The following is a 27,156-nucleotide window of genomic DNA, read 5'->3' as shown; positions in this document are numbered from 1 at the left end:
CTACCATCTCTGCCTAGCATGTACACAATACCAAAATGTTTTTATTTATTTTTATGGATTCCTGGAGCATTTATTATCCAATGCTTATTTGAATGACTTATTCATGAATGTCTGCACAAATACGCAGCCTCATATAATTCATTTTCAAAGAGAAAAGTAGGCAGATCAGATTCAAATTACGTGATTAAGCTGGCTAGTGGGATAATAAAATACGTGATGGTTGTTGCAGTAGTGTTATTGCTGACCAGCAGAGTAATTACCCTTTATTTTAGCCCTTAGTTAAGAATGAGATTTGTTCCACTGATTAGACTAATTCAATAAATAATCAAATCTCCTGAAGACAAATCTGCCCCTACACCCTAAACCAAATTATTTCCCCCTGGTCCTAAAGCACACCATTGCATTGTTTTTGTATCGCATTCCCAATGAAAGTTGCGCCCCTGCTTTTTAGAGTTCTCTGTCGCCATTCAGTTTCACACTCATTTTGAGGGGCATTTTCTTTAGACATGCATTCAATCACCTTGATCCCTTACATAACTATGTTTCCGATCTGGTCATGGGTGCACCTCAGACACGCTCAAGGTCCTAAACGATATCATAACTGCCATCGACAAAAACATATGGGGTGGAAAGTTAGGCCTAACTTTTGAAAGTACCATGCTCAGATTCCTAATGACGTCTCAGATGTAATTGTTTGCAAAACGGGGACAGTTTCACTGCAAACAAGACACACTGATTTGTCATTGGGGAAATGTAATTAGATGAACACAGACATATTTCTTTGTAAATTCTTAGTCATTTTGGTAATTTGTGTGGTATTAAAAAAGATTCTGCTAATATGTATAATGATGTAAAATTATATTCGATTTTTATAGAAGGCTATTTTCACTCGGACGTTAAAGTACGATGGTAGATTCCTGCAATGCTTTTACTACAAAGGTGATCTTTCCACCCCTACTCGTGTCCACGGTGGTCTGCAAACACACGAGACTCCTGTGTGGCCATGTAATGCATATAGGACTAATAACATATTTTAAAACGGCATGTCTAAGGCTCTGGCCTGTCCAAGAAGTGAGGGTAACAACCTGGTCTCAGAGCATTTGATATTTTTCTGTACAGAAATACGAGACACTAAATTTAGTATGATATCTCACATTTTGTACGGTATGTATTCATTTGTGGATGTCCATCACCTATTTTGGGGAGGCAGGGTAGCCTAGTGGTTAGAGCATTGGACTAGAAACCGGAAGGTTGCAAGTTCAAACCCCTGAGCTGACAAGGTACAAATCTGTCGTTCTGCCCCTGAACAGGCAGTTAACCCACTGTTCCTAGGCCGTCATTGAAAATAAGAATTTGTTCTTAACTGACTTGCCTGGTTAAATAAAAGGTAAAATAAAAATACATTTAAAAATGTAGTATGTTATGAATTACAATTTATATGATAAGTTATGAATTCTGGTTAGGTTAGCTAGCTGGTTAAGGTTAGGAGTTAGGTTAAAGGGTTAGGACTAGGACTAGGGGTTAGCTAAAAGGGTTAAGGTTAGGAGTTAGGTTAAAGGACTAGGACTAGGACTAGGGGTTAGCTAAAAGGGTTAAGGTTGGGGGAATGGTTAGCTAACATCCTAAGGAGTTGAAAAGTTGCTGAATGCTATAGTTGTCCGTGATGAGATTTAAAATCATAACCTCACGTTTACATCCACCAACACCCCATTTTCTTTTTTGCCTTAATGTAACCATACCAAACATAACATATCAAACGATTGTGTGTCCTGTTGCGTTGAGTCTGAGACCAGGCTGTGGTAAACGGTAGATATGTTGTCAGCTATTCACTGTGTTTTAATTGTTATTCTGCGTATAGGGGAAGGTCACATTTTTTCAAGTGTTCAGGGGGGTTTATGTCAAATATACTTTGCTGAAGAGCAGCAGTTACAATCTTGCTACAGGTAGTGTGTGTGTGTGTGTGTGTGTGTGTGTGTGTGTGTGTGTGTGTGTGTGTGTGTGTGTGTGTGTGTGTGTGTGTGTGTGTGTGTGTGTGTGTGTGTGTGTGTGTGTGTGTGTGTGTGTGTGTGTGTGTGTGTGTGTGTGTGTGTGTGTGTGTGTGTGTGTGTGTGCTCTTGTATACTCCATTGGCTACTCCATTGCCTAGAGAGACAGGAAACGTTCGAAGAGGACACGGACACCATCACAACCTTACTGGACAAGATGCACAAAGGGCTACTCTCAACAGCCCCACATCTACTACCCTCCGCCAGCAATGGTGTGCATCACGCAAGGAAGTGCAAACAAAATTGCATGCCTTGCAAATCAAATACATTTTTATTTGTCACACATGGTTAGCAGATGTTCATTCGATTGTCACAAATTGCTTGTGCTTCTAGTTCCGACCATGCAGTAATATCTAACATGTAATCTAACAGAACGAATTGTGGACAAGTAAGGCACAGGAAATCCAAATTTTGCAGACAAAAACATGCACAATTTCTACAACTTAGCTAAAGCTACATATGAACCCAGAAGTTGCCATCCAGTTCTGGGCTGACAGGGTCGTCTATGATGACAGTAATTGTAAGGGGTGCGTGTTGGTGGCAGGGAAGTCAGGCGCAGGAGAACAAACTTTCTATAAATGGAGTTGTTTAATAAATGCTGATAAAAAAACAAATGTACAAAATAACAAAAGTGAGTACAAAACCCATCACACACCAACACAATACATGCACATCACATACAATCAAACAATCTCCGACAAGGACATGAGGGGAAACAGAGGGTTAAATACACATGTAATTGATGGGATTGTAATCAGGTGTGAAGATAAGACAAAACCAATGGAAAATGAAAAATGGATCAGTGATGGCTAGAAGGCCGGTGACGTCGACTGCCGAACACCGCCCGAACAAGGAGAGGGGCCGACTTCGGCGGAAGTTGTGACAGTCTCCCCCCCGATGCGCGGCTCCAGCTGGAAATCTCGCAGCATAGTAGGATCCAACACGGAACCCAGCATCTCTCCTCCGGACCGTACCCCTCCCAATCCACGAGGTACTGAAGGCCCCTCACCCGACGTCACAAATCTAGTATGGAACGAAAAAAGTACACCGGGGCCCCCTCGATGTCCAGAGGGGATGGAAGAACCTCCCGTACCTCAGACTCCTGGAGTGGGCAGCCGGCACCAGACTGAGGAGAGACCCATGGAACAAGGGGTTAATCTGGGGGAAGCTGTAACCTGTAACATACCTCGTTCAATCTCCTCAGGACTTTAAATGGCCCCACAAACCGCGGACCCAGCTTCCGGCAGGGCAGGAGGAGGGGCTGGTTTCGATCCTCACTGTGGTGACGGTCTGCGCCCACTTTCTGGCGCAGTGTGGCGTGCTGAAGGTGGACATGGGCGGCCTTCCATGTATCCTCCGCGCACCAGAACCAGTCGTCCACCGCAGGAGCCTCGTCTGACTCTGATGCCAGGGAGCCAGAACCGGCTGATACCCCAGTACACACTGGAAGGGAGAAAGGTTAGTGGAGGAGTGGCGGAGCGGGTTCTGGGCCATTTCTGCCCAGGGCACGAACGCTGCCCACTCCCCCGGCCGGTCCTGTCAATAAGACCTACCCACATCCTGGTTAACTCTCTCCACCTGCCCGTTACTCTCGGGGTGAAAACCTGAGGTAAGGCCGACCGAGACCCCCAGACGTTCCATGAACGCCATATCCTCAGGCACCCCATAGTGCCGGAAGACGTGTGTAAATAGAGCCTCCGCAGTCTGTAGGGCCGTAGGGAGACCGGGCAACGGGAGGAGATGACAGGACTTAGAAAAACGATCCACAACAACCAGGATCGTGGTGTTACCCTGTGAAGGAGGAAGATGGGTCAGGAAATCCACCGACAGGTGCGACCACGGCCGTTGTGGAACGGGTAGGGGTTGTAACTTACCTCTGGGCAGGAGTCTATGAGCCTTGCACTGGGCAGGAGGAAACATAAACCTTCACGTCCTTAGCTAAAGTGGGCCACCGGTACTTCCCCACTAAGACAGCTTACCGTCCGACCGATACCAGGATGACCAGAGGAGCGTGACGTATGGGCCCAATGGATCAGCCAGTTGCGGACAACAGATGGAACGTACAGACGCCCAGCTGGACACTGAAGGGGAGAGGGCTCTGTATGCAACGCCTGCTCAATGTCCGCATCCAGCTCCCAGACTACAGGCGTCACCAAGCAAGAGGCGAGGAGTATGGGAGTGGGATCCATGGGCCGCTCCTCTGTGTCATACAGCCGGGACAATGCGTCTGCTTTAACGTTCTGGGAGCCAGGTCTGTAGGAAAGGGTAAACACAAAACTGGTGAAAAACATGACCCACCTTGCCCTGCGAGGGTTCAGTCTCCTCGCCACCCGGATGTACTCCAAATTGCGGTGGTCAGTCCAGATGAGAAAAGAGTGTCTAGCCCCCTCAAGCCGACAGCCAACAACTCCCGATCCCCCACGTCATAGTTTCGCTCCGCCGGACTGTGCTACTTCGAGAAGAAGGCACAAGGGCGGAGCTTCGGTGGCATACCTGAGCGCTGAGAGAGCACGGCTCCTATCCCAGCCTCAGATGCGTGCACCTCCACTATGAATGCAAAGAGGGATCCAGATGGGCCAGCATGGGAGCCGAGGTAAACAAAGCCCTCAGGTGACTAAAAGCCCTGTCCGCCTCAGCTGTCCACTGCAAGCGCACCGGGTCCCCCTTCAGCAGTGAGGTAATGGGAGCTGCTACCTGACCAAAACCCCAGATAAACTTCCGGTAGTAGTTGGCAAACCCTAAGAATCGCGGCACCTCCTTTACCGTGGTGGGAGTCGGCTGCAATGCGGTCACTCTCCATCTCCACCCTTGACTTGGAAATGTGATACCCTAGGAAGGAGGCGGACTGTTGGAAGAACAGGCATTTCTCAGCCTTGACGTACAGGTCATGTTCCAACAGGCGACCAAGCACTTTGCCCACCTTGGCGTGTGTAGCGGAGTATATCAAAATGTCATCAATATACACCACTACACCCTGCCCGTGCAGGTCCCTGAAAATGTTGTCTACGAAAACTTGGACTGATGGCGCATTCGTCAACCTGTACGCCATGACGAGGTACTCGTCGTGCCCAGAGGTGGTACTGAAAGCCGTCTTCCACTCGTCTCCCTCTCGGATACGCACCATGTTGTAAGCGCTCCTGAGACCTAGTTTGGTGAAGAAGCGTGCCCTGTGCATTAACTCTATCGCTGTGGCTATGATCTGCAGCGGGTAACTATACCTCGCCGTGATCTGATTTAGACCCCGGTAGTCACAAAAAAGAAACTCGAGGAGACAGGTGAAGTGGACGACCGGATGTACCCCTGACTCAGGTATTCAGAGACATATGTTTCCATAGCCTCCGTCTCCGCCTGTGAGAGGGGATCTACGTGACTCCTGGGAAGTGCAGAGTCTACCAGGAGATCTATCGCACAATTGCCCCGTCGATGAGGTGGTAATTGAGTCGCCTTCTTTTTGGAGAAGGCGAGAGCCAAATCGGCATATTCAAGGGGAATGCGCAAGGTGGAGACCTGGTCTGGACTCTCCACCGTAGTAGCACCAACGGAAATCCCTAAACACCTACCTGAGCACTCTTGCGACCACCCCGTGAGAGCCCTCTGTGGCCAAGAAACAGTGGGGTTATGACAAGTTAACCAGGGTAGTCTCAGCACCACTGGAAACGTAGGAGAGTCAATAAGGAAGAGGCTAATTCTCGCCGTATAACCCCCCTGCGCCACCATGCCCAAAGGAGCGGTGACCTCCCTAATGAACCCTGACCCTAATTGTCAACTATCTAAGGAGTGAACGGGGAAAGGCACATCCACAGGAAAAATGGGGATCCCTAAACTATGGGCTAAAGCTTTATAAATGAGATTCCCAGCTGCGCCTGAATCGACGAGCGCCTTATGCTGAGAATGCGTGGAAACCTCAGGAAAAGTGACAGACACAAACATATGCGCAACAGAGGACTCTGGGTGAGGATGGTGCCAGCTCACCTGGGGTGACGCCAGAGCGCCCTGCCTGCTGTCACGATTCCCAGAGGAACCCACCCAGCCCCGACCGGCAGTGTGACCTCTGCATGAGCGGGAACCCCCTCCGAGGGGGGGGGTGTGGGAGGATGGAACCAGCAGACCCCAATCTGAACATCCGCGAGTAGCCAGCAGGTTGTCCAGCCGGATGGACAGGTCCACCAGCTGGTCAAACAAGAGGGTGGTGTCTCTGCAGGCCAGCTCCCGACAGACGTCATTGCGTAGACTGCAGCGGTAATGATCAATCAGGGCCCTGTTGTTCCATCCCGCGCTGGCTGCCAGGGTCCTAAACTCCAGGGAGCGAACTCCTGGGCTCTCCTTGTCTCCTGCCTCAAATGGTAGAGGCGCAGTTTGGGGGTGAACTCCCCAAACTGGTCCAACGCCGCATCTCCCTCTCTCCATACGGCGTTGGCCCACTCCAGGGCTTTCCTGGTGAGGCACGAGACGAGGGCGGACACCCTCTCATGGTCTGATGGAGCTGGGTGGACCGTGGGCAGATAGAGGTTTTGTTCGAGGAGGAAACCCTGGCAGTTGGCAGTACTCCTGTCGTACTCCTGTGGCAAGGAGAGACGGATCCCACTGGGTTCAGGCGGAAAGGGGGCGCTCAGGGGAAACCCCAGTTGTGCTGGTGGAGGCGCTGGAAAAACTCCTTGTCTCTCCCAGGGGTCCATTGTCTGGACAACGAGATCCATGGTGACGCCAAGATGGTGAAGCAAAGCTGCATGCTCCTGGACGCGCTCTTCCACCTCAATGGCCGGGGTATCTTCTCCTGCTGACTCCATAGTTGTGGTCGGAGATTCTGTAAGGGGTGCGTGTTGGTGGCAGGGAAGTCAGGCGCAGGAGAACGAACTTGGTAAAAACGGAATTGTTTAATAAATGCTGATAAAACTCCAAAAACCAAAATGTACAAAATAACAAAAGTGGATACAAAAATATCACATACAATCAAACAATCTCCGACAAGGACATGAGGGGGAACAGAGGGTTAAATACACAACATGTCATTGATGGGATTGGAACCAGGTGTGAAGGAAGACAAGACAAAACTAATGGAAAATGAAAAATGGATCAGTGGATCAGTGATGGCTAGAAGGCCGGTGACATCGACCGCCGAACACCGCCTGAACAAGGAGAGGGACATACTTCGCTGGATGTCTTGACAGTAATAACTATACAGTGCCTTGCGAAAGTATTCGGCCCCCTTGAACTTTGCGACCTTTTGCCACATTTCAGGCTTCAAACATAAAGATATAAAACTGTATTTTTTGTGAAGAATCAACAAGTGGGACACAATCATGAAGTGGAACGACATTTATTGGATATTTCAAACTTTTTTAACAAATCGAAAACTGAAAAATTGGGCGTGCAAAATTATTCAGCCCCCTTAAGTTAATACTTTGTAGCGCCACCTTTTGTTGCGATTACAGCTGTAAGTCGCTTGGGGTATGTCTCTATCAATTTTGCACATCGAGAGACTGAAATTTTTTCCCATTCCTCCTTGCAAAACAGCTCGAGCTCAGTGAGGTTGGATGAAGAGCATTTGTGAACAGCAAAGTTCAAGGAGGCCGAATACTTCCGCAAGGCACTGTAACACTAACTGGGTTTCTACTGTTCACCGTGTAACAAGGCCAGTTCATTTAACTGAGATTTTGTAAAGATTAGAATTTATTTACAAGACATTATTCTGGCCATACTGTAAATATATCAGAACTGTACAAGAGTGAAACTAAATAACAGTTAATTGGCTTACTGTATTTTATCTGTTGGCTTTCTGGTCGCTTCCTGTGTAGGGACTGTGTAGTTGTTCAAAACCATACATATGTTTTCTTTCTGAGCACAATACGCATAAAGTCTCTCGACTTAGGTTTCACTTCAGCAAAAGTGAAACTCCTCCCCATCTAATACTGTCATGCAATTTTCTCCACTTGCAGTAAGACTTAACTCTTCACATGGCTGAACTGTTTTTCTGTTGTCAGTCAGAGGTTAGAAACTAGAAGAAAACCTGGAAATACCAGCAGAGTTTTAACAGAGGGAGAAAATGAGTGAGCGAGAGAGGGAAAAGAAAGAGAGAGAGAGAGTGGACAGTGTAGCAGTGTGCCTACTGGTTGTTCATTCATTTGCACCTCTGCTGTAAGTTACTAGGAATATATGTCACTGTCACCGATATACTGCAGGGCATAGATCAATGAAATGCTTGTATTCTCACCTCTGTCCCTGCATTGCTGTATGGTGTAGAGATACAAGTCTTACTGTGATACTGTCACTGACAGAAACACATTCAAGGGAAGACAATTGACTTTAATATCCAACACTTGTAGTGGGTGGCTGCATGAACATAGTATACTGTATACACTTCAGTAATCACATAGACCGATAGATTATCACTTTTTAGATGATTTAAACATATATGTATGTATATATATGTATGTAGTATTCTTCACAGGAGGTCACAATACACCGCCTGCCTAGACATAGGATACATTCTACCTGTTATGTGAACATGTCATGTTTTGAAAAATGCCTATCTAATGTTTCATATTGTATAAGGCCATTGGTTGCACAATGATGGAAACAATGGTGTTTGAACCAGGTGAAAAAAACAATAATTGTGACAGCGACAGTAATGGTGAACATATTGGTTTTCCTTGCGACAACAGCAGTTAGCATTGGCTTATATCACAAGTTAGAATTTGAGGTTGAAACTCAGTCTGTGTGATTGACAGGAGAAATTATCAGAGGTACAGTTTTTTTTTTTACCACGACTCGTAATGGAAGAGCTAAATAATGGATCGGGTTTCTCAGTGAAGGTGCAACCAGTGAAAGAGTAGATATGAGACCGGGCCTCCACATCATAAATAGAGACCTGACCTTCCTCATAATCCACAAACACTCCCACCTTCTGGGGCTTCTCTCTCTCAGGCAGAGGAGGAAAAAAAAATCGGAAACTTTCTGTCCAGAAATGATGCAGAAAAATGTATCCATGCTTTCGTTACGTCTAGGTTAGACTACTGCAATGCTCTACTTTCCGGCTACCCGGATAAAGCACTAAATAAACTTCAGTTAGTGCTAAATACGGCTGCTAGAATCCTGACTAGAACCAAAAAATTTGATCATATTACTTCAGTGCTAGCCTCCCTACACTGGCTTCCTGTCAAGGCAAGGGCTGATTTCAAGATTTTTACTGCTAACCTACAAAGCATTACATGGGCTTGCACCTACCTATCTCTCTGATTTGGTCCTGCCGTACATACCTACACGTACGCTACGGTCACAAGACGCAGGCCTCCTAATTGTCCCTAGAATTTCTAAGCAAACAGCTGGAGGCAGGGCTTTCTCCTAAAGAGCTCCATTTTTATGAAATGGTCTGCCTATCCATGTGAGAGACACAAACTCGGTCTCAACCTTTAAGTCTTTACTGAAGACTCATCTCTTCAGTGGGTCATATGATTGAGTGTAGTCTGGCCCAGGAGTGTGAAGGTGAACGGAAAGGCTCTGGAGCAACGAACCCTTGCCCTTGCTGTCTCTGCCTGGCCGGTTCCCCTCTTTCCACTGGGATTCTCTGCCTCTAACCCTATTACAGGGGCTGAGTCACCGGCTTACTGGTGCTCTTTCATGCCGTCCCTAGGAGGGGTGCGTCACTTGAGTGGGTTGAGTCACTGATGTGATCTTCCTGTCTGGGTTGGTGCCCCCCCTTGGGTTGTGCCGTGGCGGAGATCTTTGTGGGCTATACTCGGCCTTGTCTCAGGATGGTAAGTTGGTGGTTGAAGATATCCCTCTAGTGGTGTGGGGGCTGTGCTTTGGCAAAGTGGGTGGGGTTATATCCTTCCTGTTTGGCCCTGTCCGGGGTTATCATCGGATGGGGCCATAGTGTCTCCTGACCCCTCCTGTCTCAGCCTCCAGTATTTATGCTGCAGTAGTTTATGTGTCAGGGGGCTAGGGTCAGTTTGTTATATCTGGATTACTTCTCCTGTCTATCCGGTGTCCTGTGTGAATTTAAGTATGCTCTCTCTAATTCTCTCTCTATCTTTCTTTCTCTCTCTTGGAGGACCTGAGCCCTAGGACCATGCCTCAGGACTACCTGGAATGATGACTCCTTGCTGTCCCCAGTCCACCTGGCCGTGTTGCTGCTCCAGTTTCAACTGTTCGGCCTGTGACTATTAATATTTGACCATGCTGGTCATTTATGAACATTTGAACATCTTGGCCATGTTCTGTTATAATCTCCACCCGGCACAGCCAGAAGGGGACTGGCCACCCCACATAGCCTGGTTCCTCTCTAGGTTTCTTCCTAGGTTCTGGCCTTTCTAGGGAGTTTTTCCTAGTTTTTCCTAGCCACCGTGCTTCTACATCTGCATTTCTTGCTGTTTGGGGTTTTAGGCTGGGTTTCTATACAGCACTTTGAGATATCAGCTGATGTACAAAGGGCTTAATAAATACATTTGATTTGAGGACAACATTATCTTGATACGTATTTCCAGTCTTCCGCCACATGGTCCAATATCCATCCTTAGGACTCGTTGTTAGGTATCCCTTCCTGTTTGTGGACTCCCTGACCACTCCTAAAACCCCAGTTAAGCCCATTCACCTGCACCTCATAGTAGAATCTCCCAGAGGAGAAGTCCTTATTTCCCAGGACACAAGCAGCTGGGTCAAACCTCTTTGTCAGGGAGACTATAACACGGGTTTCTCACTTGTTTCTTGTTCTGAGACCGTGTGAGACAGAAGTGAGCAGTATCAGGGTCCAGAGTCACATCCACAGCATTCTGCTGAATCCTCTTCAGCTCAGCATCACACAACTTCTTCACTTCACTCCACTCCACAGTGTCTCCTCCAGCTGAGACGCAGCTCTCTGCAGTTGCCCCACACCCAGACTGCTGTGAACCCTGATCTCAGACCAGTCCTTGACGGGAGAAAGACTGCAGAGGGATGGGGAGCTCTGGAGGAGGTGGGTGGGGACCTCACTACGTGAGAGCTGCTCCGGCATGTTTTAAAATGTCTACCGTACATCGTAAGGCCATTGTTTGCACAATAAGTTGGAAACAAATCAAATATCACAGTGACAGTATTGGTAAACATATTGGTTGTCCCTTTGTGACAACAGATCGGATTCCTCAAGTTAGACTTGGAGGTTGCAACTCAGTCTGTGTATTCGACAGGACATATGATCAGAGGGATAGAGTTTTGACCACGTTTGGAAAAATAAGGACTGAAGTATGGATAGAGTTTCTCAGTGAAGGTGCAGCCAGTGAATGAGTAGATATGAGACCGGGCCTCCACATCATAAAAAGAGACCTGACCCTCCTCATAATCTACAAACACCCCCACCTTCTGGGGCTTCTCTCTCAGGAAGAGGTGGACAGCAGTCTTCATTAGCGTTATACTCGTTCCCATTCCTCAGCACAACAGCCCAGTATAAATCAAGAGGGCTCAGAACAATGTCCCCCTTCCTGTTGCTGGACTCTCCGGCCATTCCTAAATCCCAGCTATCCCCTTTCACTTGTACCTCATAGTAGAATCTCCCCGAGGAGAAGCCCTCCTTTCCCAGCACACTGGAACACTGGGAAAACCTATTTGGGTTGTCACGGTGATTGTTTGGTGTGTTGGACTGTCTCACTTGTTTCCTGTCCTTAGACAGGATGAGATACCTGCTTGCTGTATCAGGGTCCAGAGTCACATCCACTGCATACAGCTGAATCATTTTCAGCTCAGCATCACACAACTTCTTCACTTCACTAATGAGTGTCTCCTCCAGCTGAGACACTGCTCTCCTCAGAGTGCCCACACCCTGATCACTGCGAACACTTATTTTAGACCAGTCCTTGGTGGGAGGAAGGCTGCAGAGGGATGCGGAGCTCTGGAGGAGGTGGAGGTGGTCCTCAGTGTGTGACAGCTGCTCCAGCTCAGTGCGTCTCCTCTGTAGCTCAGCGATTTCCTGCTCCAGCTCTTTAATGAGGCCTTCAGCCCGCCTCTCTGCTGCTTTCAGCTTCTCCTCGACCACCTCAATGAAATCAGCCTGGCTTCTCTCAATGGAGCGCACCAGGGCAGTGAAGACCTGCACGCTGCCTGCTATCTCGCTCGCTGCGTCTCTCTTGCAGAGCGCTATTGAGTATTTGATGTCCTTAACCTTCTGCAGTTGCTTCTGGATCATCTGCTGCACTTCTACCTTCGTCTTCCCCAGCTGGGCTTTCTTCTTTCCATACTCTTCCTTTAGTGGGACGGTGTAGTGAGTCTTGTGGTCTGTTTTTATACACAAGACACAAACACACGTCTGGTCAGTCCTACAGAACATCTCCAGGAGTTTGTCATGCTCCTTACACACCCTGTCTTCCAGGTTCTCCACAGGGTCGATCAGCTTGTGTTTCTTCAGGGCTGGGGCGATCTGGTGAGCCTCCAGGTGAGTCTCACAGTAAGAGGCCAGACACACCAGGCAAGACTTTAGGGCCTTGTGCTTCGTCCCAGTGCAGACGTCACAGGCCACTCCTCTCAGCTCAGTAGGGCAATGGTCTGGGCCTCTGGTAGCTTTCACTTGAACTGACTTCCTGAACTGAGCAGCCATCTCAGAAATGAAAGTATTGACAAAGAGATCTGGTCTCCTATCAAATGATTTTTTACACATTGGACACTGGCACAGGTCAGTGGTATCCCAGTACTTTCTGATACAGGCCTTGCAGAAGTTGTGTCCACATGGAATGGCTACAGGTTCAGTGAACACATCCAGACAGATAGAGCACAGGAACTGCTCTTCGGACAGGAGACTGCTGGAGGATGCCATATCTAGACAGAGACCAAATGACAAATCATGGGACATGTAATAGAATGAGTCCACTCGCAAGACATTATGTCGGTCATAGTGCATAAGCGTATGTAAAGTGTCTTTTGAAGGGCACAAACAAGTACAATGAAGCTTCAACTCTATTAGTGTAACGTCGTTCTTCGTTTGTCGAAAGAGAGTTGGACCGAAATGCAGCGTGGTGGTTACTCATGCCTTTAATGAAGAAAGTGATACATGAAATAACTATTACAAAATACAAAACAACAAACGGAATGTGAAACCTAATTACAGCCTACCTGGTGAAACTACACAGAGGCAGGAACAATCACCCACGAAATACACAGTGAAACCCAGGCTACCTAAATATGGTTCCCAATCAGAGACAACGAGAATCACCTGACTCTGATTGAGAACCGCCTCAGGCAGCCAAGCCTATACAACACCCCTACTCAGCCGCAATCCCAAATACTACAAACTACAATACGAAAATACAATATATAAACCCATGTCACACCCTGGCCTGACCAAATATATAACGAAAAAACAAAATACAATGACCAAGGCGTGACAGATAGTCATCAAGAGTGACATTATGATACAATAAATTCCCAATTCTAATAGATATTTTACCATATTGCACAAAGAAAAATCATCTCAAAGAAAACAGGTGAAGACATAAACACTAGTTAACCAGTTCTTCATCTGTCCATGCAATATTTACCTTGCTTTAACTGGGGCTGCTTTCTCAGCTCTTTCTGTTTGTAGTATCAAATAAGGCCTGGAGATTGTATGCAGTTATTTAAAAAAAGATTTGTGAAGAGAATGCAAGACTGTGCTTACGTGTACAATACACACTCCGTCTCTTAAATTTCACTTCAGCACAGTGAAACTAACATGCTCCTCCCCATCTGACACTGTCAAGCAGTTTTTCTGCACTTCCTGGTAGACTTAACCCTTTACATGGCTAGACTCTCTTTGACAAGCTAGTTTAACCAGTTAAATGTAACTAAATGTCATCACATGTAATCCAAGTCATCTCCAAAGTAGTTATTCATCACGAGAGGACCATACATTTACATTTACATTTAAGTCATTTAGCAGACGCTCTTATCCAGAGCGACTTACAAATTGGTGCATTCACCTTATGACATCCAGTGGAACAGTCACTTTACAATAGTGCATCTAAATCTTAAAGGGGGGGGGGTGAGAAGGATTACTTTATCCTATCCTAGGTATTCCTTAAAGAGGTGGGGTTTCAGGTGTCTCCGGAAGGTGGTGATTGACTCCGCTGTCCTGGCGTCGTGAGGGAGTTTGTTCCACCATTGGGGAGCCAGAGCAGCGAACAGTTTTGACTGGGCTGAGCGGGAACTGTAAACATGAACTAGTAATGCTAGTGACTCAAAGAAAGGTTCAAATCTCAGGTTTCTAGTGTAAATAGTTATAAGATCGCTGAAATGTCACTTTTTGAGGACACAAGCTCAAGTGCACAGTACGAATATGATGAAAATAGTACATGTTTTCAGTGATGTATTTCCTATGCAACAAAACACCCTAAAGCATGTAAATACAAAATAATGTATGAACAAGGCTTGACATGACATATGCTTTATAAATATAGCATAATCAAATTATAAAACTACTATAATATTTCACCTTCCTTATAACTGTAAAATACATATCGTTTGTATGTTTAGTGTTAGAAGATTTGCATATTTTCTAAAGGTCCCTTTTGATAACGTCTGCCCCCATCGCTGTGAACGTCACAGAGCTCTAGCTTGGCTTCCTGAACTCGTTAGGAACTCACCTTTCATATTGTCTGTTTATGACAAACAAAGTGTTTTTTTGTTTGTTTAATATCTATAAATTATTTTAGATGACTGGCTATACATCGATCTCTGAATGTCCGACCGTGATGAAACCACTCTCCCCTGCTAAGCTACGATGAAACGATTGCAGGCATGTGCTTTGTCAGTGTCTGGGATCTCGGGTTCAGCCAGGAGTTGATGGACAGTCGGAAGAGCGAATGAAATGGTAGGAGGGACATCCCAGGGCTCTGTACAGGCAAGTTCTTACACACCAATCTCAACTAAACATTTCTGTATGGACCTTGCTTTGTGAATGGCGGCATTGTCTTGCTGAAACAGCAAAGGCCCTTCCCCAAACTGTTGCCACAAAGATGGAAGCACAGAATCGTCTAGAATGTCATTGTATGCTGTGTTGTAACGAGTGCGCTGAGAGTCGGGAAGCAAGTACAGGGTCAATGAGTGTTTTAATAAATAAACAAAACAATACTCAAACCACCAACAACGTACCGACATGAAACAGAGTCAATAACACCTGAGGAAAGAACCAATGGGAGTGACAGATATAGGGAAGATAATCAAGGAGGTGATGGAGTCCAGGTGGGTGTCATGAGGCGATGGTGACAGGTGTGTGGGATAATCAGCAGAGTCCAATTGGCATTGTCCAGATGGCAGAGTCCAATTGGCATTGTGCATAGTGATCTTAGGCTTGTGTGCGGCTGCGTGTGGCTACTCGGCCACAGAAACCCATTTTATGAAGCTCCCAACGAACAGTTCTGGTGCTGATGTTTCTTCCAAAGGAAGTTCGGAACTCGGGCGGTCCCGTTCTGCGAGCTTATGTGGCCTACCATTTCTCGGCTGAGCCGTTGTGGCTCCTAGGCGTTTCCACTTCACAATAACAGCGCTTACATTTGACCAGGGCAGAAATTTGACAAACTGACACGGTATCCGATGATGGTGCCAAAGTCATGTAGTGTATAATTCAGTGTAGACATGGCTTCACTTATCCAATGACAAACAGATTAGTTAAGAGTTGGGGTTCTTTGAGAAAAGTAGGAAGTAGTCATTTTTTTTGCGCAACAACACAAGCTCTTATCATTTAGTCATTATGCTCCATTCCACCTTCCACTGTTCTGATGGTCGCTAAGCAACTCTCATGGTTGGACGTGAAACCATATTGGCCCCCTCTCTCTCTGTGTGCTTGCATGTAGACAGGCGGTCTGGTTAAGTGGTGTGTGTGTGTGTGTGTGTGTGTGTGTGTGTGTGTGTGTGTGTGTGTGTGTGTGTGTGTGTGTGTGTGGTTCTGTTCTCACTCATGCGGACGGGGAGTGTAATTCAGTGGGAAAGGCAAAGTGCTGAGTGGGTTGGGCCTGGTTGGGAAAGGTCACAGCGCTCCCTGTCAGTGACCACCCCTCTGTACTCCCCACCAACACCCACTCACTGGCCTAACACTCCACTGTGCCTGAACAGAATGGAGAGACACACACACTCTTACACTCACACACTCATACTCACCCACACAGACTTGCACTGTCATGCACATGCCCACACGCATACACTCTCACACTGTCACATGCACAGATTCTCTCACACTAAAATTCTTTCTCTCACACACACACACACACACACACACACACACACACACACACACACACACACACACACACACACACACACACACACACACACACACCCTCCTGTACACACTCGTCTCCCAGACAGCGGAGCCCTGCAGCATGAGGGGACAGTCCATGTGGTTGTGGTTCATCTAGCTGGACAGCTCCTCGTTACTTCTAATTAACTCCTCATTAATCACCCACTCAGCACTCTCTTATTCTCTATCATTACAGACTACAGTTTGATTTTCCTTTTTTGTCATCGTCGTCAGTTGTCCATTAAAAGGTTGGTTATATCTGTGGCCTCCTTTCTCTGAGCTCAACCGTGCGCTCTCCTCTGACTCTGTCCCACACAGACACTCACCACGGGCACTCACCACGGGCACTCACCACGGGCACCAGACACTCACATTTATTTCAGCCCTCTACTGATTTATTCTACAGATTTCACCTTTTTTTTAAAACCACAAGAATCTCTTGAGGTTGAAAAACGATTTTTCGAGAAAGAGAACCTAGCTAGAAAGGTACTAAAGACTGAGGACAAAACAGATTATTGCTACAACCTAGAAAACATATCATTGATTGTGATTATTGGTATGTCATTAATCACTGTTTAATCCTTTGCTTTCTGCCCTGCATCTCTCATATAGTGATGTCCACCGGCTCTGAGGCGGGGGAGAATGAAGAGAGGAAGGCACTTCCAGCAAGTGTACTACGACTGGCACACAGATCTTCTCCTCACACACTGGCTTTACTGACTCTTGCCCACTAGGTGGCGCCACATCCACTGTCAGACCGGTAAGAGTCAGTGGTTGTGTCCGAAATCTGTCTTGCCACTACTTACTAAGATGACACACCGTGTACTAATCGTACGACATACTATTTAGAACGTACTGTTTACTAAAAACGTATGCATTAAGCAACAAATATCATCATTACTTCTCATTCATACTGAGAAGGTGTCATCTCATGCACAATCCCGCTTGTTACCCGCAATTGTATTTTTGTCAAACCCGTGAGTGTGAAAAGACGATCCTCTTCCTCGAAGGAGTGCAGCGAATTCTACTTGATTGAAAAACCGGAATGACATCCTGGCATTTGAAGAATAATTGATTTTCGAAATTTCACATAGCCTATTATAACTCGTTCTATTCTCATATACGTAGAATGTATGCACACATGACTGTAAGTCGCTTTGGATAAAAGCGTCTGCTAAATGGCATATATTATTATTATTATTATATACACAAAAAGCCATTTAGAACAGCAGCGTACGGGTATTTGGGCACGGCCACTGGCTGCCTCACAAATTACATGACACCCTGTTATTCCCCAAAAGGGTGAAAAAATAGTTGATGATAATTTAGGATTACCATGAAATCATACTATGACATAAGGAGGTCATATGTACTCAAGACAAGTCTTACATTACTGTATTACTATGTTTTGTAGTGTTACATTACATGCAGAGAGCAAATGAGGAACGCATAAACTGGAGTGAATCTGAGAATCGACTTTGCTCTCTCTGAATCAACTGGCTGTCAGTCAAGTGGTGGTGGGTAGGTTTAGCTAATCAGCACCTCCAATTCAGAGCCCCACCCCCACACACACTAACAGGACACACCCCTCTGCCGCACAAATACACACCATCAAAGTAGTGAAGTAAACACACACACATCACATGCACATAACTTGTGTATACCTCTGTACACACGTTATGTACACTCTGGACATCGCACACACAAACACAACTACAGTTATAACACATGTTTTGTTGACATTTCAGATGAATATACCTTTTTTTCCAGACAAATCAAACATGCACAGCAAAAATGTTGTGTCATTTGGTCCAATAACGTTTCTAGTATCTTGTGGATACCATGATCGCACATATAAACAATGTAAAACATATATATTTCTAATGTTCTACAATAAATGTGAATTTCCACGAAAAGGGTTGTAAAAGTTTCCGGAATTTCACAACGCTCCACAGACACAAACCTGACAAGTTGGCAATATGTAAACACAAGAAGTGTGCTTGGAAATGTGGGAGTTTTTGTTCCTGCCTCATATGTTCAGGAATCACACTTAATTACAGTAAAGTCGACTAGAGTTTCTTAACCCTGCACACACATACAATGTCATCGACAGAGTTATCAACAGAACGACATAGTCCTCTCTGTCGCCAGCCCCCTTTATAACCCTGGCTGTGGGGACAGTATAAAGAGGAGCACTCGAGCTGCGCAGAACAGTCCGTTCTTTAAGACTACTCAGAACATTCTAGTCTTTTGCAGAATGTATAATAAGAATGAAGGAAGTTCTAGTCTTGCTGCTGCCTGTCCAGGGGACTGGGGGGGTACCTGGGGACCTAGTCTTGCTACTGCTGTCTCTGTGCTGCTGCCTGTCCAGGGGACTGGGGGGGTACCTGGGGACCTAGTCTTGCTACTGCTGTCTCTGTGCTGCTTCCTGTCCAGGGGACTGGGGGGGTACCTGGGGACCTAGCCTTGCTACTGCTGTCTCTGTGCTGCTGCCTGTCCAGGGGACTGGGGGGGTACCTGGGGACCTAGCCTTGCTACTGCTGTCTCTGTGCTGCTGCCTGTCCAGGGGACTGGGGGGGTACCTGGGGACCTAGCCTTGCTGCTGCTGTCTCTGTGCTGCTGCCTGTCCAGGGGACTGGGGGGGTACCTGGGGACCTAGCCTTGCTACTGCTGTCTCTGTGCTGCTGCCTGTCCAGGGGACTGGGGGGGTACCTGGGGACCTAGCCTTGCTACTGCTGTCTCTGTGCTGCTGCCTGTCCAGGGGACTGGGGGGGTACCTGGGGACCTAGCCTTGCTACTGCTGTCTCTGTGCTGCTGCCTGTCCAGGGGACTGGGGGTACCTGGGGACCTAGCCTTGCTACTGCTGTCTCTGTGCTGCTGCCTGTCCAGGGGACTGGGGGTACCTGGGGACCTAGTCTTGCTACTGCTGTCTCTGTGCTGCTGCCTGTCCAGGGGACTGGGGGTAATCCTGGGGACCTAGTGAGGGTGCTGCTTCCTGTCCAGGGGACCTGGGGACCTAGCCTTGCTACTGCTGTCTCTGTGCTGCTGCCTGTCCAGGGGACTGGGGGGGGACAGTACCTGGGGACCTAGCCTTGCTACTGCTGTCTCTGTGCTGCTGCCTGTCCAGGAGACAGCCTTGGGCTGTCTCTGAGGAGGGGTACCTGGGGACCTAGCCTTGCTACTGCTGTCTCTGTGCTGCTGCCTGTCCAGGGGACTGGGGGGGGGACCTAGCCTTGGGGTAATCGGGACAGTGAGGGGTGCCTGGGGACCTGGGGACCTAGCCTTGCTACTGCTGTCTCTGTGCTGCTGCCTGTCCAGGGGACTGGGGGTACCTGGGGACCTAGCCTTGCTGAGGGGACTGGGGGGTACCTGGGGACCTAGCCTTGCTACTGCTGTCTCTGTGCTGCTGCCTGTCCAGGGGACTGGGGGTACCTGGGGACCTCCTTGCTACTGCTGTCTCTGTGCTGCTGCCTGTCCAGGGGACTGGGGGTGACCTAGGGCTGTCTCTGTGCTGCTGCCTGTCCAGGGGACCCTGGGGACCTAGCCTTGCTACTGCTGTCTCTGTGCTGCTGCCTGTCCAGGGGACTGGGGGTAATCGGGACAGTGAGGGGTACCTGGGGACCTAGTCTTGCTACTGCTGTCTCTGTGCTGCTGCCTGTCCAGGGGACTGGGGGGTAATCGGGACAGTGAGGGGTACCTGGGGACCTAGCCTTGCTACTGCTGTCTCTGTGCTGCTGCCTGTCCAGGAGACTGCGGGGTAATCGGGACAGTGAGGGGTACCTGGGGACCTAGTCTTGCTACTGCTGTCTCTGTGCTGCTGCCTGTCCAGGGGACTGGGCGGTAATCGGGACAGTGAGGGGTACCTGGGGACCTAGCCTTGCTACTGCTGTCTCTGTGCTGCTGCCTGTCCAGGGGACTGGGGGGGTAATCGGGACAGTGAGGGGTACCTGGGGACCTAGTCTTGCTACTGCTGTCTCTGTGCTGCTGCCTGTCCAGGGGACTGGGCGGTAATCGGGACAGTGAGGGGTACCTGGGGACCTAGTCTTGCTACTGCTGTCTCTGTGCTGCTGCCTGTCCAGGGGACTGGGGGGGTAATCGGGACAGTGAGGGGTACCTGGGGACCTAGCCTTGCTACTGCTGTCTCTGTGCTGCTGCCTGTCCAGGGGACTGGGGGTAATCGGGACAGTGAGGGGTACCTGGGGACCTAGCCTTGCTACTGCTGTCTCTGTGCTGCTGCCTGTCCAGGGGACTGGGGGTGGGGACCTAGCCTTGCTACTGCTGTCTCTGTGCTGCAGTGAGGGGACTGGGGGTACCTGGGGACCTAGCCTTGCTACTGCTGTCTCTGTGCTGCTGCCTGTCCAGGGGACTGGGGGGGTGGGGACCTAGCCTTGCTACTGCTGGGACAGTGAGGGGACTGGGGGTACCTGGGGGGACCTAGCCTTGCTACTGCTGTCTCTGTGCTGCTGCCTGTCCAGGGGACTGGGGGTAATCAGGACAGTGAGGGGTACCTGGGGACCTAGCCTTGCTACTGCTGTCTCTGTGATGCTGCCTGTCCAGGGGACTGGGGGGGACAGTGAGGGGTACCTGGGGACCTAGCCTTGCTACTGCTGTCTCTGTGCTGCTGCCTGTCCAGGGGACTGGGGGGTAATCGGGACAGTGAGGGGTACCTGGGGACCTAGCCTTGCTACTGCTGTCTCTGTGCTGCTGCCTGTCCAGGGGACTGGGGGGGTACCTGGGGACCTAGCCTTGCTACTGCTGTCTCTGTGCTGCTGCCTGTCCAGGAGACTGCGGGGTAATCGGGACAGTGAGGGGTACCTGGGGACCTAGTCTTGCTACTGCTGTCTCTGTGCTGCTGCCTGTCCAGGGGACTGGGCGGTAATCGGGACAGTGAGGGGTACCTGGGGACCTAGCCTTGCTACTGCTGTCTCTGTGCTGCTGCCTGTCCAGGGGACTGGGGGGTAATCGGGACAGTGAGGGGTACCTGGGGACCTAGTCTTGCTACTGCTGTCTCTGTGCTGCTGCCTGTCCAGGGGACTGGGCGGTAATCGGGACAGTGAGGGGTACCTGGGGACCTAGCCCTGCTACTGCTGTCTCTGTGCTGCTGCCTGTCCAGGGGACTGGGGGGTAATCGGGACAGTGAGGGGTACCTAGGGACCTAGCCTTGCTACTGCTGTCTCTGTGCTGCTGCCTGTCCAGGAGACTGCGGGGTAATCGGGACAGTGAGGGGTACCTGGGGACCTAGCCTTGCTACTGCTGTCTCTGTGCTGCTGCCTGTCCAGGGGACTGGGTGGTAATCGGGACAGTGAGGGGTACCTGGGGACCTAGTCTTGCTACTGCTGTCTCTGTGCTGCTGCCTGTCCAGGGGACTGGGTGGTAATCGGGACAGTGAGGGGTACCTGGGGACCTAGCCTTGCTACTGCTGTCTCTGTGCTGCTGCCTGTCCAGGGGACTGGGTGGTAATTGGGACAGTGAGGGGTACCTGGGGACCTAGTCTTGCTACTGCTGTCTCTGTGCTGCTGCCTGTCCAGGAGACTGCGGGGTAATCAGGACAGTGAGGGGTACCTGGGGACCTAGCCTTGCTACTGCTGTCTCTGTGATGCTGCCTGTCCAGGGGACTGGGCGGTAATCGGGACAGTGAGGGGTACCTGGGGACCTAGCCTTGCTACTGCTGTCTCTGTGCTGCTGCCCGTCCAGGGGACTGGGCGGTAATCGGGACAGTGAGGGGTACCTGGGGACCTAGCCTTGCTACTGCTGTCTCTGTGCTGCTGCCTGTCCAGGGGACCAGACGCAGGCCGGTCCATGGTTTTGGGTCCATGGGACAGAAACTGGGAGCTGTGGAGACCAAGCTACAGGGCAGAAAAAAATAAAAATAATGACAATAATAATAATTTGTTGAGCCTTTACTACACTGTAATGTTGAGGTTTTATTACGAAATCTTTTCTGTTATTACAGCTCAAGAGGAAGAACTGAAAGCCTTGAAGAAGAGCTTATCAACTGGTAAGAGCAAGGTTCCACTCTTCCTCAAAGTGGCATGTATCTATCTATGTCCTTCTTGACATCTACTTGATTGTTCGGTCATTCATCCATTCATTCATTCATCCATTCATTCCCCAGTCCAGCCAAAGGTGGTCTTCTCTGCAGCTCTCAGAGACTCTGGCGGTGGACATATTGGACCCTTCACAACCAATACCCCGTTACAGTGTGTGTGTGTGTGTGTGTGTGTGTGTGTGTGTGTGTGTGTGTGTGTGTGTGTGTGTGTGTGTGTGTGTGTGTGTGTGTGTGTGTGTGTGTGTGTGTGTGTGTGTGTGTGTGTGTGTGTGTGTGTGTGTGTGTGTGTGTGTGTGTGTGTGTGTGTGTGTGTGTGTGTGTGTGCAATCAGGTAGTGTTATTCATCTTCCTTCATAGGCATCTTCACAGCCATGGTCAGAGGGGTGTACTGCTTCCGCTACTCCATGCGCAGCAACAACTCTGGCCGTCCCAACTCTGTCGTGTCTCTAATGAAGAACAGTGAGATGCTGGTTACTACGTGGAACACGGATGACAGTATGAATGTCCAGGAAAGCGCTAGCAGCGGTAGTGCAACTGGAGGTGGGAGACGGTGTGTAACATCCAGCTCTGGGCTAACAGGGTCCTCTATGACGACCGTAAAATAACTACAACACCTTCACTGGGTTCCTATTGTTCACTGTGTAACAAGACCAGTTGATTTAACTGAGGTTTTGTAAAAAAATATAATTGATTGACAAGATGTTAATTTGGCCACACAGTATAGGTTTTCAAAACAAATACAGCATATCTATAAGAGTGAAACGAAATAAAAGTGAGTTGGCTTATCTGCTGGTTCTCTGGCCCCTTCCCGACTAATGTGTTAAACGGACCTATTTGGATCTGTAAATGTCCCCTGAGGCCACTAGCTAGGACATTACCTAATGTAATGTTATGCCAGGGTATTGGTGTGCTGCTGGTCCCTGTGCTGTGACAGTCAGTTGACACCATGGAAATCCTGTGGGCTGAGCTGCTCGCTGCTGCTGCCAGAGATGCTGGATCAACGACAAGACGTCTAAACAACGGGCCCACTGCGGCCAAGGCCATTGTCTTCCCTTTGTACTGACGTTGTGTGTGTGTGTCCTGTGGGATGTGTGCACACGTGTCATATATCACCACAGAGAAGCCATAATGACAACCTGCAGGAACACTGAATGCATATAGTCGCTGGGGAAAGTCTACACACCTCTCGCGCAGTCTTCACATTTTGCTGCCTTCAAAATAAATCTTTAAAGGGATTCAATTAGATTTTGTTTTCCTACTAATATACACAACCTACTCCACATTATCAATGTGGAAGAGAAATTATAGAACACCACCCCCCCCTCCCCTCCCCACACCATAAACTGAACAAGTTCCACAGATATGTGACTAACATAAATGGAACAATGTGTCCCTGAACAAAGGGGGGGTCAAAATCAAAAGTAAGTCAGTATCTGGTGTGGCCAACAGCTGCATTAGGTACTTGCAGTGCAGCTCATCCTTATGGACTGTATCAGATTTGCCAGTTCTTACTGTGAGTTGTTACCCCACTCTTCCAAAAATGCACCTGCAAGTTCCTGGACATTTCTGGGGGAAATGGCCCTCACCATCTGATCCAACAGGTCCCAGAAGTGCTCAATGGGATTGAGATCCGGGCTCTTCGCTGGCCATGGCAGAACACTGCCATTCCTGTCTTGCAGGAAATCATGCACAGAACGAGCAGTATGGCTTGTGGCATTGTCAAATCCGACCATCACCCCTGCCTTGAGACAAAACTGCAACTCGTCAGTGAAGAGCACTTTTGCCAGTCCTGTCTCGTCCAGCGACAGTGGGTTTGTGCCCATAGGCGACGTTGTTTCCGGTAATGTCTGGTGAGGACCTGCCTTACAACAGGCCTACAAGACCTCAGTCCAGCCTCTCTCAGCTATTGCGGACAGTCTGAGCACTGATGGACTGATTGTGCGTTCCTGGTGTAACTCGGCCAGTTGTTGTTGCCATCCTGTACCTGTCCCACAGGTTTGATGTTCAGATGTACCGATCCTGTGCAGGTGTTGTTACACGTGGTCTGCCGCTGTGAGGATGAGCACTGTCTCCCTGTAGCACTGTCTTAGGCGTCTCACAGTACAGAAATGGCAATTTATTGCACTGGCCACATCTGCAGTCCTCATGCCTCCTTGTAGCATGCCAAAGGCACGCTCATGCAGATGAGCAAGGACCCTGGGCATCTTTCTTTTGGTGTTTTTCAGAGTCAGTAGAAAGGTCTCTGTAGTGTCCTAAATTTTAATAACTGTGACCTTAATTGCCTAAGCTTTTAGTGTCTTAATGACTGTGCCATAAGTGCATGTTAATTCATTGTTTATGGTTCATTGAACAAGCATGGGAAACAGTGTTTAAACCTTTACAATGAAGATCTGTGAAGTTATTTGGATTTTTACGAATTATCTTTGAAAGACAGGGTCCTGAAAAAGGGACGTTTCTTTTTTTGCTGAGTTTATATCCATTGTCTTTGTCAAAATGTCTCATGTTTAGTCAATTGATGGACAGCGATATTCAAACCTTGTTTCTGATTTTCAAGCAGATTTAAGTCAGGACTGTGACGGGCACATTCAGGTACACCCGCGACAATTGGAAAGCATGCTGGTGTGTCTTTGGCACTCAAATTTAGTAGTTGTCCTGCTGAAAATGTTAATTCTATCCCAGGGTTTTCAGACGACGACGGCGGGTTTTCGTTCAAAAAATTTTACCCTGGGTTTTGCTCCTCATCTTTATTTTGATCCTGACAAACTCCCCGGTGTCTGCAGGTGATAAGAATACCCATAACATGATGCTGCCACGACCAATATTTGAAAATACAGACGATGAACAGCATTGCATTCACTCCTCACTACTGGCCTATATGACAAAGTGAAAAGGAGGCCTGTGTTAATAAAATCCACTCCAAATAATACATTTATGTTTGCATCGAGGACGTTAAGTAATACTGCAAGACAACACAGCAAAGAAATGACATTTTTGGCCTAAATGAAAAACAACAGGTTTAGGCCTGTAATACTCAAGGTTGACTGGTGGACAAAAAAAGGATTGATTCCACCAGTCAGCAGGGTATTGAGGAAGAGAGGCCCTTCACCAGTGGAGATTAAAACCATGTATCTCGTTCTTTCTCTCTCTGGCCCCCATGGAGCAGCAATCTACGGCCATCTCCAAACAACACAAAAGAGATGAAGAGAACATTAGAAAGAGAGATGAGGAAAGAGTCACTGACTGGGACCGTAGAGTGGTCACACATACAATTTGCGTCCTTTGCGTCCCCTGCCCAGACTGGCCCTGGTCAGACATTGGAGTAATATTGGCCAAACATTCCTCTCAACAATGATGGAGATGTGGAAATTACTATCAAGGATCCATAATGTATGAGTCCACAGAAATGGATCTGATTGGCTAGTCTGAGTGGACAGAAGGCAAATTATGGTTTGTTCAGAATTGGGGTTCAGATTTGGCTTTCCTATGCCACCATAGCAGCCATCCCCAGCCTCTGCCCCTCTCCTCACACAGATATACACAAACGCACACCTGTCCCTCCATGCTCACCTCCCTCCCTCGGGAAATTCTATACTTGTCCCTGTCTGACCGACCGGCTGCTCCGTTTGGCTGGTCGCACTAGCAACGGCCTGCCCGTTGCCAACGGCAGCAGAGGATAAATAAAGCCGGTGTGTGTGTGTGTGTGTGTGTGTGTGTGTGTGTGTGTGTGTGTGGGATGAATGAGGCCGACAGACAGCCTTGCCATCGTCAGTAAACAGAGAGAGGGGGGGGGAGAGTGATAAACGCAGGGCTGAAAAGTGCAGGAGAAAGACAGAAAATGGGGGGTATGTTGCTGAAGATAAGGATATTATAGATGGATATTTCCTGTCTCTGCTCCTGTGTCGTATAGAATACCCATAATGCATCACAGGGGGAACAACGGAAAGGGAGATTCCACAACATTTTCCTAGAAATGCTGTGATGATGCTGTGGCTCTGCAAATCAGCTGCTCCCAAAGGGATTACGTTCATCCAGTTGCATTATCACATAATGATGAGGATGGCTGGCTGTAAATTACACTGAGAGGAACGTTTTGAAGTGCTCTTATTCACCGTGGTGTGCTATGCAGACAGATTATCCCAACTGTTTTCTCTCACTACCTGTGATTCTGACTGGGTAACATTTGGTGTCTTCATATTGGGCAATGAGGCCACGCGCACACACAGACACAGACACAGACACAGACACAGACACACACACAGACACAGACACACACACACACACACACACACACACACACACACACACACACACACACACACGCACACACGGTGCAACAAGGCTTTATTTCATCCCTCCGTCTTGCCAAGTCAGTCAGCTCAGTGATGTCATCGTGTCAGTGTGCCTATGCAGGATTACTGCCACAGCTGTTGTAACTTGCTGAGATCCAAAGATACACACACCCTTTTGACTAGTCATAGGCTACAGGAAAAACGAAGCACTGATAACCAAACGCACACCCTTTTGACTAGTCATAGGCTACAGGAAAAACGAAGCACTGATAACCAAACGCACACCCTTTTGACTAGTCATAGGCTACAGGAAAAACGAAGCACTGATAACCAAACGCACACCCTTTTGACTAGTCATAGGCTACAGGAAAAACGAAGCACTGATAACCAAACGCACACCCTTTTGACTAGTCATAGGCTACAGGAAAAACGAAGCACTGATAACCAAACGCACACCCTTTTGACTAGTCATAGGCTACAGGAAAAACGAAGCACTGATAACCAAATGCACACATCTCACACCGAATGGAGGAGATGGAC

The 27,156-nt window shown here is 48.3% G+C and overlaps 1 pseudogene; it reads right to left on the bottom strand.

The window, feature by feature from the left end:
* Window positions 1-10,386: 10,386 nt before the first annotated feature.
* Window positions 10,387-13,690, bottom strand: LOC124007286 (annotated as a pseudogene).
* Window positions 13,691-27,156: the final 13,466 nt, after the last annotated feature.

The sequence above is a fragment of the Oncorhynchus gorbuscha genome, linkage group LG20 (assembly GCF_021184085.1).
Source record: "Oncorhynchus gorbuscha isolate QuinsamMale2020 ecotype Even-year linkage group LG20, OgorEven_v1.0, whole genome shotgun sequence".
Lineage (NCBI taxonomy): Eukaryota > Metazoa > Chordata > Actinopteri > Salmoniformes > Salmonidae > Oncorhynchus > Oncorhynchus gorbuscha.
Note: the sequence above shows the minus strand (reverse complement) of the source record. Positions and strands in the feature narration are given on the sequence as shown.